We start from the raw sequence: 12,272 nt of genomic DNA on the forward strand, positions 1-12,272 counted from the left end.
CCAACTACAAAGTCCATGGTGATCTGCTCCCACTTCCACTCTGGTATATCTTACCTCTGAAGCAATCCGTCCGGTCTCTGATGCTCATACATAACGTACTAACAGTCGAGACACCGAGTTACAAACCCAACAGTATCCTTCATTATCCGTCTCCACCAATAGTGTTGTCTCAAATCTGGCTACATCTCCGCAGCACCCGGATGGATGGAATATCACGAGCTGTGGGCATCCTCAAGAATCAACTCCCGAAGCCTATCTACATTAAGCACACATATCCGGCCCTACATCCTCAACACACCGTCATCACCAATAGTCATATCCATGGCATCACCTCGTTAGACACTATCCTGAAGAACGAGCAGGTGGGGGTCATCATACTGACGCTCCCTAATGCAGTCATAAAGTGAAGACCTGGAGACCATGCAAGCCAATACCCGACTAGGCTCTAAAATGTCCAATCTCACGCACTGGCCCGCTAAGGCCTGAACATCCAATGCCAAACGTCTCTCTATTGTGGTGGTGGAGGGGGAATGGATATGCAAAACTCCCCAAACTCTCTGCTCGATGAATCAAAGCATCAGCCACCACGTTGGCCTTCCCCGGATGGTACAGAATAGTGATGTCATAGTCTTTAAGAAGCTCCAATCATCTATGCTGACGCAAATTAAGATCGTTCTACTTAAACAAATGCTGCAGACTGCGGTGATCAGTATAAATCTCACAATGCACCCCATACAAATAATGACACCAAATCTTTAAGGTGTGAACAATGGCTGCTAACTTAAGATCATGCACCGGATAGTTCTTCTCATAGGTCTTCAAGTAGCGCGAGGCATAGGCAATCACCGTACCCTCCTGCATAAAAACACAACCAATGCCTATTCTTGAGGCATCACAATACACGGTGTAAGAACCTGAAGTTGATGGTAGAACTAACACTCGAGCTATGGTCAAAGCAGTCTTGAGCTTTTGAAATCTCTCCTCACACTCATCCAGCCACCTGAATTGAGCACCCTTCTGGGTCAATTTGGCCAGGGGCGAAGCAATAAATGAGAATCCCTCCACAAAGTGATGGTAATAACCCGCCAAATCGAGAAAGCTCCTAATCTCCGTAGCTGAGGACGGTCTAGGACAACTCTGTACCGCCTCTATCTTCTTCAAATCCACTTGAATACCCTCACTGGACACCACGTGTCCCAACAATGCTACTGAACTAAGCCAAAACTCACATTTGGAGAACTTTTCATAAATCTTCTCTTCCCTCAATCTCTGTAATACAATCCTCAAATGCTGAGCATGCTCCTCCTAGCTTCGGGAGTCCAAATATGGATGGAACACACTGTTCATCAAATGCATGAACGTTGATGGGGCATTAGTCAGCCCTAAAGACATCACCAAGAACTCATAATGGCCATAACAAGTCCTGAAAGCTGTCTTAAGAATATTCAAATCCTGAATCATCAGCTGGTGATACCTAGACCTCAAATCAATCTTAGAGAACACCCTCGCTCCCTGAAGCTGGTCAAATAAATCATCAATACGAGGCAAGAGATACTTGTTTTTGACTGTGACCTTGTTCAACTACATGTAATCATTGCACATCCTCATGGAACCCTCCTTCTTCTTCGCGACTAGAACTGGTGAACCGCAAGGTGACACACTAGCCGAATAAACCCCTTATGTAGGAGTTCTTAAAGTTGTTCATTCAATTCCTTCAACTCCACTAGTGCCATATGATACAGTGGAATAGAATAGGCTGAGTGCCCGACATTAAATAAATACCAAGTCGATATCCCAATTAGGCGGCATGCCCGGCAGGTCTGCAGGAAACACATCCAGAAAATCACAAACCACCGGAACCGAATCAATGGCAGGAGTCTCTGCACTAACATCTCTCACAAAAGCCAAGTAAGAGAGACAACCCTTCTTAACCATACACTGAGCCTTCAAATATGAAATCATCCTACTCGGTACATAATCTATAGAACCACCCCACTCTACCCTTGGAACTCTTAGAATCGCTAATGTCACAGTCTTAGTGTGAAAAATCTAAAACAGCATGACATGGAGATAACCAATCCATACCCAATATAACATCGAAATCAACCATACTGAGCAGCAAAAGGTCCACTCGGGTCTCTAGACCCTCAATTGACACCACACATGACCGATATATGCAGTCCACGATAATAGTATCGTCCACTGTACTAGAGACATGAACAAATGAAACTAAAAACTCATGGGACGTATCCAAGAAATGCACGAAATACGAGGACATATGAATATGTAGAACCAGAGTCAAATAATACAAAGGCATCTTTATGACAGATGGAGACAATACCTGTAATCACATTATCTGAAGCAATAGCATCTGGTCTAGATAGGAGGGCATAGAAACATTCCTGATCGCCCCTTGATCTGCCTTCCCCTTTAGGGAGACCCCTAGATGACTGCGCTCCACCACTCGCTGGTTGAGGTCCACCCCTTGCTGGCTAGGCGGGTGGTAGAGGAATTGGTACTGGTGCTATTGGACGAGTACTCTACTGTGGAGTCCCACCCAATAGCCTAGGGCAATCCCTCATAATGTGACAAAAATTCACGCACTCAAAACAGCCCATCCTCTGACGAAACTGCTACTCCTGACGCCCAAAAGAACTATCCGGGTATACCTGGGTGGACGGGGAATGATGAGAACTCTGCACTGGCAGTGCACAGAATGATGAGTGACCCTACTGATGACTTTGAGAACCATGGCCAGATGATGCGCCATAAAGAAATGGACAAGCTGACGGAGGATGTCTGAATGGACGGCCTCTACTGTGCTAGAACTGACCCCTATGAGGATCACCACTGAAGTCACCTGACCCACGAGGCCTCTTTGCCTCCCTCTCAACCCTCTCCTGACCACAAACCATCTCAATATGTCGAGCAATGTCGACAACATCATCAAAGGTAGCACCAGACACCCTCTCTCGGGTCATAAGCAACCATAGCTGAAAAGTGAGACAATCTATGAACCTCATGATCCTCTCTCTGTCCGTGGGAACCAACCAGATAGCATGTCGGGCCAACTCCAAGAACCGAATCTTATACTGCATCACAGACATATCACCCTAGCAAAGTTGCTCAAACTATCTGCATAGCTCTTCTTTGCGGGACTAGGTCACAAACTTCTCAAAAAATACCACGAAGAACTGTTGCCAAGTGACGGGTGCTGTGCCAACCGGTCTACGCCTCTCGTAGGTCTCCCAAAATTGGAGTGGAGCCCGAGAAAATTGAAATGTAGGGAATGATAACCTACAAGTCTCCAGAATACCAGCTGTGCAGAGTATCCTTTGGCACCTGTCCAAGAAATCCTAGGCATCTTCTCTCTGTGCCACTAAAAAGTGGAGGCTGGAGTCTCCCAAACCTCTCTAACCTACGCTGATCATCCTCTGGCAGAGTAGGAACTACATGCTCCTAGGCAGCTATAACCGCCTGGGCTGGTGGTGCCCCCGGTGTCTGGAGTCCCTGAACAACCTACTTCGGCATGCAGGCGGCAGGAGTCTGGGTGCCTCCCCTGGCCTGAGAAATGGCTTTGATCGTAGTAACTGAGACCACCTGAACAAGGCCCGTACATACTGATAGAATTTGGGCCATGGCTTCTTGAAGGCCAGGAATCACAATAGACACAGGTGGTGTCGGAGTTGATCCCGCTGGAACATCTACAACGGGGACCTGGTCCTGATCTGGGACAACTATAGGATCTGCACGTCTTGCCCAGCTACTGCGCGGGCAGTGTCTCTTCCCCTTCCACGGCCTCTCGCGACCCTAGTTGGTGGTACTAGTGGTTGGCACTCCTGACCGATAGCACGAGTCCTCACCATCTGTGAGAGAATAAAATAACAGATGTTTAGTTACCAGAATGAACAAATCGCACGACAAGAATCCAGAATGTGAAATTTACCTAAGGGTTCTCCAACCTCTCGAATATAAGTACAGACGTCTCTATACCGATCCGCAATACTCTACTAACCCGCTCATGACTCGTGAGACCTATGTAACCTAGGCTCTGATACCAACTTGTCACGACCCAAATCTAAACTTGTTGTGATGGCGCCTATCATGATACAAGGCAAGCCTATTTATCGAAAAAACAATACTACCAATTGAATTATAAGAGTTAAACAAACATTTTCAATATTAGAAATTCCCATAAAAGTCAAAACTAAATTCAAATTTGAAAGTGAAGTACGGAAAACGAGCCCCAAATATCGGGGTGTCACTAAATCATGAGAGTCTAAGTACTTAAACTATTATATCAAGTATCTAAATGTCAATACAAAAAAAAGAGAAATAGAAGGAGTAACAAGGTCCTGCGGACACTGGCAGCTACCTTGCAGTCTTCGAAACTCTGATGTCATGAACTCAACAATCGCCGCTCAAACACACTTGAATCTGCACATGAAGTGCAAGGTGTAGTATGAGTACAACCAACTCAACAATTAATAACAATAACTAAGGAATTGAGTAGTAGTGACGAGCTAAGCGGAACAATTCTATTAGTAATTTTTCACAGATAAGGATAAACAAGAGTAAAAGGGTCAATTTCATGAATTATCATATTTCGTTGTGACTCGTGATTCTTTGAGTGCTCATGTGTATGTGTCCACACCCGTGGGGGATGCTATTGTTGTAGATCGTGTTTATCGTTCGTGTGTGGTTACCATTAGGAGTCTTGACACTAGTGGGAGATGCTATTGTTGTAGATCTTTTACCATTGTTATTCATGTATCACATCTTACTCATAGTGCTTCATTAATTCTCTTCTTATTCCCCTGCTAACATTTCTGTCTATCACCTTATTCTGCAAACTTCAACAAGACATTCTTCTACTTTTAGCTCCCCTTGCTCCATTCCCTGTCTCTTCACGTTGCTTTAACATTCTCGCTCTACTAGGGATGGGAACCATGCTAAGGTAATATTTATGCCTTCTAGGCTACCAATGACTATCTTTGAATTTATCTTCTTTTTTTAACATTCTATTATTCGTATCTAGATATACTATTCTAGAGTGCACCATATGGATGTCTCACAAGGAGATCTATTAGCACATTTGCAATATCCTTCGGAAATGTTCATTAACACAAACAATCCATTCACCATTTTGGATTAGTCTAACCCCAGCCGGATCCTGATATCCGTCCTTCTCTTATATTACTTCTTTTAGCCCCCATAGGGTATAAATGAGATGGGTGTGGCCAATTGTACATACATCTGTTATTGTTGAAGGTAACTCATAAGGCTTATATCTCTCTTCCTAAATTGTAGATAATGTTCATCTCTACTATGTAGGTACCTCGTGTTACATCTCGTGTTTTTCGTATGTTATGTTTCGTCCTCCACTAATTGACGTAAAGTTGGGGATGAGATTATCTTGAGGTTAACATATTTATGCTATTTGTACCAAGTAATAAGTAAGTGTCATGGAAGAAAGGGTACGCGAATTAAAGAAAATGAGTTTCGTTAAAGGTTGTCGATTTTGGATAAAATACGGTCCGAGCTATAACACCCAACACTTATGGACTAGTACCATGCAAGGTATCATATGACCACAGTAGAATGATGTACAATGTATATTAAAAAGAAGTAGAATTTTAAGTAATTTGGGATAATTTTTAATTATGCAAATAATTGGTTAATTACCGGGTAACGGGACATTACCTAATTAACTAATAAGTGGATAAAGATCAATAAATTCTCACCCCAAAACGTGGCAGTTAGCTACGTTATAAAGAAGTGACTAGAATTCATTTCCTATTAGGTGGCTTGTAGATAAACCTTTACTACATTTCAATGTCTTTGAATATCAAAGACTTTGCAAATTCATAATGAAGGTGGAAATGTAAAAGTCATTCCAAAACCTTCTAACACATTTCATTTCAAACCTTTCAGCAAATTCATTTCAAACCTTTCAGCAAGTTCAATCAAACAGAGGTGAAACGTTACAGTATTTTTCTTGCAAGAAATTCCTACAAAAGAAAATCCAACGCGAACTTTTAGAATCATAGCAACGTAAAAATTTTGTGGTTCTAAAGGAGTACGGTTGAATCTCTTTCAAGAATATCATATGAATTTTTCCCTACTCCAGATATGTTAGGGCTAAGCTTTTCTTTCATTTTGGCATAACCCCGTAATTACTCGAGATTGATAACGATGCATCGTGCTAACCTTTTTATGAATTTGACGAAATATTAAAAATAAGAGGCATAACTCTTCATCGAAGGAGTTTCATCTAACTGTTAGACTTTTCTAAAATTATCTCTTAACATCATGGTTTTTGAAAGTATATATAATTAGTTTACATATTACTACTAATTAACAAGATATTGGTGAAGTATTTTTGTGAATTGTTTAGATATGCATCCATACTTTTAGTTGATTCGCTTGCTGGAGATTTTACATGTTGCAGTATGATTTAGATGTGAAATTTATATCTTGTTAATGTAAAACTAATTAAGAAATTTGCATTTTGTATATTGGTAACCGAGAGAGGTTATTATATATATTATATTATCAATCAGACCTTTAAGCTAATTAAAATATTACTTGCAGTTCTTACGGTTTAGATAGTTGACGAGTAATTAATCCAACGAAACTACAGGAGATAATAATGTGATGTAGGCATCAACATTAATAATGGGTAATGTAGAGGCGTATAGAAAAATTCATATCCCAGAATTTACGTATATTTTGCTAGTCTTGCAAATTACGTATATTTTCCTAGTTTTGTAAGTTACAATATTATCCTTATCGGGACTTCATATTTAGTTGAGTATTTTCTTCTTCCAGTCAAGAGAGCGGAGAATTTGCATATATACAATATTAAAAGTATTTTCATTACCATCAAGCTATAATCGATGGGTAGGCCCCTATTGGGGAACCTCTAATCAGATGGCAAGTTATACACTGAGCCTACTTTGGCCGAGCGCCTATTAGCAAGCCTAGTTGGTTGAGATACATAGCCTAGTATGGCCGAGCGCCTATGAGTGAGCCTACTACGGCAGAGCAGTTATATATATATATATATATATACTGAGTATTATAAGGTCGGATAACTATTTTACTTATTATATTGAGAGAATAGAGTCAATATCAGCAGGTGAGCATATCTTCAAATTATCTTTGACCCTCAGGCTCGGGGTGTGACAAAAGTGGTATCAGAGTAGTTTTGTCCTCGGGAGTCTACAAGTCGTGTCTAGTAGGGTCTTGTTTATAGATGTGTGGTGTACCACATTATATAAGGAGGGGACTACAGGGCATTTAGGAGTTGGTTACCTTTCTTTCAAATCTAAATCGTGTTGTAGCATTGAGATATAGGATATTTGAGTTAAACTTACGTGTTGACGTTTGCATGTATAGATAATGGTAACTAGAAAAACTACAGCTAGCTAGAGGAGAGAAACAATAGTAGGTGAGTGGACTAGCAGGGTACCCCCAGTATAGGGGGCCCAATCAGAGTCGTAGGGAGAGACCACTCGCCAGCAATTACCGACTCCTCCACCACATGAGGAGATTCCTAGGGAGACCGCTCATCCAGTTCCCCCTCCGCTTCCATCAGATCAGGACTTGAGAAGTGCGGTAAATTTGTTAGCACAGTTGGTAGCCACCCAACAACAGCCTAGGGCATCCACTAGTGCAAGATCTTCTGAGGGATCTGGGAGTTCAAGGGTCCGATATTTTATTGCTTTGAATCACCCAAAGTTCATGGGGATAGATCAGAGGGAGGACCTGCAAGATTTCATAGATCAGCTTTATAGGATGTTTTGGGTTATGCATGCCATAGAGAAAAAAGGTAGTTGAGTTAGCAGCTTTTCGATTCCGAGATATAACCCTCCTTTGGGATGAGGGATGGGAAAGGTCCAGGGGATGTGATGCACCTCCTGCTATTTGGGAGAATTTTTCAGATGCCTTCCTTGACCATTACTTACCGCGAATGATTCGACAGGCTCGACTCGATTAGTTTCTAGCCCTCAAGCAGGGCAATATGAGTGTTCGAGAATATAGTTTCCGTGTTGATTCATTGGCTAGATATGCACCATCCATAGTTGTTACTATGCGGGATAGAATCCATAAGTTTATAGCAGGGTTGACCCAGAGTTGACTGAGGCATGTGCAACTGCTACATTGCAGGATAGTATGGATATCTCCGAGATTCAGGCATTTGCCTAGAATATAGAAAGGTGTAGGCATCGGTAGTAGGGTGCAGAGAGGACTGAGTCAGGGTAGCATAAGAGGATGAGATTTTCCAAGTCTCAGGAGCAGTTTCAGGGTAGTTATAGGCCCCAGTACTTTGAACGGCCACCTAGACCTCTGCCACCTCAGTCATAGGGTTAAACATATGACCGTTATACTCAGTCAGGACCAGGTGAGAGCTCCTAGGCGTCAAGTTTGAAGTGACAACGATGTTGGAGGCAGACATGGTCATTTTCTCCGCGGTGTTCCATCTGCGGTCGAGGACACTTGGGCCAATGCCGAGCCGGTTCCGATGCTTGTTATACATGTGGATGTCTAGGGCATATGATGCAAGATTTCCCAAATAGAGATTCTGGGGGCATGGCGCAACCAGCGAATTCAGCAACAGGGTATGCTATGTCCGTGCATCCTTTAGGGCGTAAGTCTCAGTCTTCGGCGGGTAGAGGTTGAGGAAGAGGTTGAGGGTCCGATTTAGGTGGTAACCAGAATCATATCTCTGCGCTAGCGGGTTGATAGGACCAAGAGTCCTCACCATACATTGTGACAGGTACGTTGACCATTTGTTCTCACGATGTTTATGCCCTGATAGACCCAAGATCTACTTTATCATGTATTACCCCATTTGTCGCGGGGAAATTTGGTATAGTGCCTGAATTACTAACTGATCCTTTTATGGTATCTACACCGGTTGGAGAATCGATTATTGCTAAACGCGTTTACCGAGGTTGTACAATATATGTTTGTGGTCGTCATACCTCAGCCGACCTAGTTGAGCTAGAGATATTGGATTTTGATACTATTATGGGTATGGACTAGTTAGCAGCTTGTTATGCCATAGTTGATTATCGAGCAAAGACAACCAAATTTAATTTTCTAGGTGAGCCAATCCTTGAATGGGTAGGTAATACAGCGACATGCACATGTAGGTTTATCTCCTATCTGAAGGCGAGGAAAATGATCGCAAAAGGGTGCATTTATCATATTGTGCGAGTTAAAGATGCAAATGCTGAGATTCCTACACTTCAGTCTATTCTAGTAGTCAAAGAGTATGCGGATGTGTTTCCAGATGAACTTCTAGGTATTCCTCCAGAGGGAGAGATTGATTTTGGCGTCGATTGCTTCCGGGAACGCAACTAATATCCATCCTTGCATATAGAAAGGTTTCATCAGACCCAGTACCTCACCTTGGGGTGCACCGGTACTATTTGTACGGAAGAAAGACGGCTCGCTGAGGATGTGTATTGACTATAGGCAACTGAACAAGGTAACTATTAAGAATAAGTATCCACTTCCAAGGATAGACGGCTTGTTTGATCAGTTACAGAGAGCTAGATACTTTTCAAAGATAGATTTGAGGTTAGGATACCACCAGGTCAGAGTTTGGGAGAAAGATATTCCCAAGACACCTTTTAGGACCCGATATGGCCATATCGAGTTTCTTGTCATGTCCTTCGGGTTGATGAATGCACCTACCATATTTATGGACCTGCTGAATAGCCTATTTCGACCATATTTAGATGTGTTCGTGATAGTCTTTATTGACGATATTCTAGCTTATTCACGTTTACAGGATGAGCATGTGGACCACCTGCAAACAGTACTCCAAACCCTCTGTGATAATAAATTGTATGCTAAGTTCTCTAAGTGTGAGTTCTGGTTGAAGTTTGTAGTATTCTTGGGGCACATTGTATCCGATGGAGGTATAAAGGTAGATACTCAAACGATTGAGGTTGTGAAATCATGGCCTAGACCTACCACTCCGACAGAGATTCGTAGCTTTCTAAGCTTAGCAGAATACTACCAGAAGTTCGTAGAAGGTGTTTCTTCTCTTTCAGCACCATTAACAAAGCTGACGCAAAAAACGACTAAGTTTCAATGGACAAAGGCCTGTGACCAGAGTTTCCAAGAGCTTAAGAACATGTTGACCTCAGCGCCAGTTCGAGCACTTCCAAAGAGTCCAGATGGTTATGCCATGTATTGTGATGCCTCAGGTGTCGGGTTAGGATGTGTCCTGATGAATCATGGGAAAATAATTGTGTATGGTTCAATGCAGTTAAGGAAACACGAATAGAATTATCTAACCCACGACCTCGAATTAGATGCGGTTGTCCATGAACTTAAGATATGGTAACATTATTTATATGGTGTTCATATTGATATATTCACAGATCATAAAGCCTACAATATATCTTTAAGCAAAAAGATTTGAACTTGCGACAAAGGCGGTGACTGGAGTTATTAAAAGATTACGATGTTAGCAGTCTCTACCAGCCAAGGAAAGCTAATGTTGTAACATATGCCTTAAGTCGCCAATCTATTGGTTGCTTAGCACATGTAGAGGGAGAAAAAAGACAATTAACCAGAGAGATTCATAAATTAGCTTGTTTGGGGATTCGGTTAGTAGACTCAGGCAATGGAGAAGTTGTACTCCAAAATACTGCAAAATGATCTCTCATAGCTGAAGTAAAGGAGAGGCAGTAGGAGGACCCACAATTAATCGAATTGAGAGAGCGGGTTCCACAATAGAAGAAACCATTGTTAGAACTCAAAGGAGATGGGGTTCTTAGATAAAGGGGTCGTTTGTGTATTCCAGATGTAGCAGGGCTATGAGATAGGATTATGTCAGAGGCACATTATTCGTGGTACTCCATTCACCCTGGGTCAACGAAGATGTATCATGACATTAAGGAGGTGTATTGGTGGAACGATATGAAGAAGAACATTGCTGAGTATGTCACTCATTGCCCTAGTTTGCAGCATGTGTAGATAGAGCACCAAAAGCCTGGAGGGCTAATGCAGACTATAGATCTCCCTACATGGAAATTGGAGGCGATAAACATGGACTTTATCACGGATTTACCTTATTCTTAACGTAAGTTCGATTCCATATGGGTGATAGTCGATAAGCTCACGAAATCAGCTCATTTCCTGCCGGTTAGATCTACATATAGAACAAAGGATTAGTAAAATTATATACTGAGGAGATAGTGCGACTACACAGAGTACCCGTATCTATTTTATGTGACCGGGGAGCCCAGCTTACAACACATTTTTAGTGGTCATTTCAGAAAGGTCTAGGGACTCAAGTGAATCTCAGTACAACTTTTCATCCACAAACTGATGGACAGGTCGAGCGCACGATTCAGACGCTCGAGGATATGTTACGAGCACGTGTGCTAGATTTTAAAAGAAGTTGGGATGAACATCTACCTCTTATCGAGTTTGCATATAATAACATTTATCACTTTAGTATCCAAATGGCTTCGTACGAGGCTTTGTATGGGCGTAGGTGCAGATCTCCTATAGGGTGCTTTGATGTTGAAGAATTTGGGTTATATGGGCCAGACCTGGTTCAGCAGGCCATAGAAAAAGCAAAGCTTATCCGGGAGTGACTGTTGATAGCTCAGAGTCGTCAAAAGTCATATTCTGACGTGCGGCGACGAGATTTAGAGTTCGGAGTTAATTATTGGGTATTCTTAAAGGTGTCACCTATGAAGGGCGTGATGAGGTTTTGCAAGAAAGGCAATCTTAGCCCACGGTATATTTTGCCTTATAGGATCATTCAGAGGGTGGGCCAAGTAGCTTAAAAGTTAGAATTGCCCTCAGAATTGGAGTCCGTCCATCCGATTTTTCACATATCTATATTACGAAAGTGTATTGGTGATCCTACCCAAGTGGCACCCACAGATGATGTACAAATTACAAAGGAATTGTCCTATGAGGAAATTCCAGTTGCCATCCTAGACCGAGAAATCCACAAGCTACGGAATAAGGAGGTAACCTCCATAAATGTCTTATGGAAAAGCAAGAATGTGGAAGAGATGACGTGGGAAGCAGGGGAAGAAATGAAGTATAAATACCCCGACCTATTTCAAACTGGAGATATGGCTCGAGATTTATTGGATACCTCAGCACTACCCTATGCAGGCCAGTAGATCATCAGGTAAGCTCTCATTTTGACTATCAGAATTTATGATGAACAGTTGTGTGAAGCCAAGTGTTGCTATTTATAGACAGTAGCCATGTGTGGCATGTAT

This window comes from Nicotiana tabacum, chromosome 11 (assembly GCF_000715075.1).
Source record: "Nicotiana tabacum cultivar K326 chromosome 11, ASM71507v2, whole genome shotgun sequence".
NCBI classification, from domain to species: domain Eukaryota; kingdom Viridiplantae; phylum Streptophyta; class Magnoliopsida; order Solanales; family Solanaceae; genus Nicotiana; species Nicotiana tabacum.